Here is a 2,506-nt window from a genome sequence, read left to right on the forward strand (position 1 = left end):
AATACCCAACTAAGACAAGATATTATTTTTAAAATTACCATATGAAAATTGGGGGGGGGGGGTTGCCCACGCATGAACGTACGCACGTGCGGATGAGAACCTACTGCTTCGACTGAGTGAGAGCACCTACGTCTCTAGCTGTTTGCCTCTGGTTGTACTGAAAAAGGTGCACCCGAAAGTACCCATTAACATTTTTTTTGCGTGTGGGACGAAACAAAAAATATACCACGCCTCGAGTATTCCTGCTTCAGCATGTGATAAACTTCTGCTGACATTTTAAACAAATGTCTATCTTTCCTATATTCTGGCCGTATTTCCTTTGTACCATGAAGTAAAATAGTCATCTCTTTTATCTCTCGGTCAAAGCGATACTGGTTCGTGCATCGAACGACTGACAATTATATGCAGTTTTTTGTCGGCTTGTTTCGTTTTGCATATCCTAGGATCAAAGTCCAGTAATAATCCCTTCCTCTCTAGCCTCCATCACCTCCCTATCTGCACAAGAAAATGGAGTGGGTGCTATTGGTTGGTTGGGAAGGGTAGTGCTCGCGCTCGTCGGTTTTTGGAATCAAGTACAAGACAGGTTCTCCGCCCCGCGTAGAACTTGAATCAGTACTGCTTGTTGCTGTCATAGACAGCTCTCCTTCTCCATATCCGACTCTGTCACCGCTGGCCTGGGTTAGAGTAAACGGTCTATTAGCCTTTCGGTTATCTTCTGGCCCAGAGAGAAGGATGACCCACAGTAAATTCTCTATACTTCTCTGTCCTCCTGTGTTTATTGTTTCGGTGGGCTGAGAACCTTCAAGTGGCTTTTGCTATTATGTGTTGCAACTCTGTTTCCTGTCCTGCACTACCCGTCTCATCGTCTCTCTTTCTGCACCAACGACTGGAAATAGTTCTGATATGAGCTTGTATTGTTCTGGATTCATAAAGACTTGTATGATCCTTGGGACCCTGCCCAGCATCAAATCATTCTTCATCAGCTCAGCTTTCCCTATCGGCCCTGATATGTCAAGAAAGTGAATACAAACCAAAACCTAACGTCGTTATTAACAGCCTTAGCCTTGCTCCTTATATTTCTGTGCACCAGGAATTGTGGTACAACTATATGGGCAATTGTTTATCTCACCTGATAGGCTTCTTTGCTTACTTCGTCGTCAACCCCGGAAAGTACACAAATAGATCCGAACACTAACTTGGGTCAACTGAAGTAACATTCTCCCAATGTCGGCCAGTGCAACTTACGACAGCAGTTTCGTTGCTTCAAAGAATGTATTGTGCCCTTCCGTGAAAAGTTATAGCGTATTCTTTGGATACATAACTTTGCTATTCTGATTTCATTTGTTCGAAATCCCTCATATAAAATGTTTGTGTGTTACAAGTATCTCTGCTAGTAGGTAATAAATTCACCATTCTTTAAATTCCATTACATCAATATCTTTTCTAAGTTTAACAGTTGACAAAGAAATAGTTTGTTTGTTTTGTTTTTTTAATATTCATTTATGTGGTTGCTAGAAGTGTGTAGGTATTAGCTGGTCTCATGGTGTAATGGTTAGCACTCTGGACTTTGAATCCAGTGATCCGAGTTCAAGTCTCGGTGAGACCTACAGCTTACTTTTTTTTTTTTTTTTTTTTTCAAGGTGGTGCTCCAGTATGGTTAAGTTGAATGACTGAAACAAGTAAAAGATTTTACAGTATTTTAATGCATTCTACGTTGGCGCAACGTATTATTTTGTTCTTGTTGTTGCTGTAGACATCATTATTTGCAAATCTCTGGAGGGAAAACCAAAATGTTGAAAAGTAGCCTGTTTTCCTCATTTATTTTGGTCAAATTGAACTCCAAACTTGTTCAGTATTTTCTGTGTTATGTCGAACCATATGAAAGGAAACTTTGTATCCACTTTGGTAATGATAAATATCTAAATTTACAAAGATATTGTGAGCTACTAAGAAAAGTGTTTAAATAGGTCGAGAGTGAATAATACTCCTTTCAATTATATGCACAAGGCCTGGAATTTATAGGGAAAAAGGAATATTCGATTACATTGACCCCAGCACGTGAATAGTATTTAATTTATCGATCCCGAGGGGATGAAAGGCAAAGTCGACCTCAGAACGTAAGGACGGACGAAATACTGCAAAGCATTTCATCCGGCTTGGTAACGATTCTGCCAGCTCACCACCTTAAATAATAATAATAATAATAATAATAATAATAATAATAATAATAATAATAATAATAATAATAATAATAATAATAATAATAATAATACTTTCTACTATAAGCACAAGGCAAGAAGAAGAAGAAGAAGAAGAAGAAGAAGAAGAAGAAGAAGAAGAAGAAGAAGAAGAAGAAGAAGGGTCATTTGAATAGGAAATGAGTAAGTAAGGTTGTGAGTAAGAGCAAGTCTAGTGTGAAGAAGTGTGTCGGACATTATTAATAGGTGTCTGCTGTTGCGAAATAATGTTATTGTCGTAAGAAGTCAAACCGTAATTTTGTAGGTGG

At 38.5% G+C, this 2,506-nt stretch overlaps 1 non-coding gene across 1 annotated transcript; it reads left to right on the forward strand.

Moving 5' to 3' along the window:
• Positions 1-1,534: 1,534 nt before the first annotated feature.
• On the forward strand, positions 1,535-1,606 carry Trnaq-uug (transfer RNA glutamine (anticodon UUG)). Its single transcript has one exon. It is a non-coding gene; the product is annotated as a tRNA-Gln (tRNA).
• Positions 1,607-2,506: the final 900 nt, after the last annotated feature.

Source organism: Octopus bimaculoides, chromosome 5 (genome assembly GCF_001194135.2).
Source record: "Octopus bimaculoides isolate UCB-OBI-ISO-001 chromosome 5, ASM119413v2, whole genome shotgun sequence".
NCBI lineage: Eukaryota > Metazoa > Mollusca > Cephalopoda > Octopoda > Octopodidae > Octopus > Octopus bimaculoides.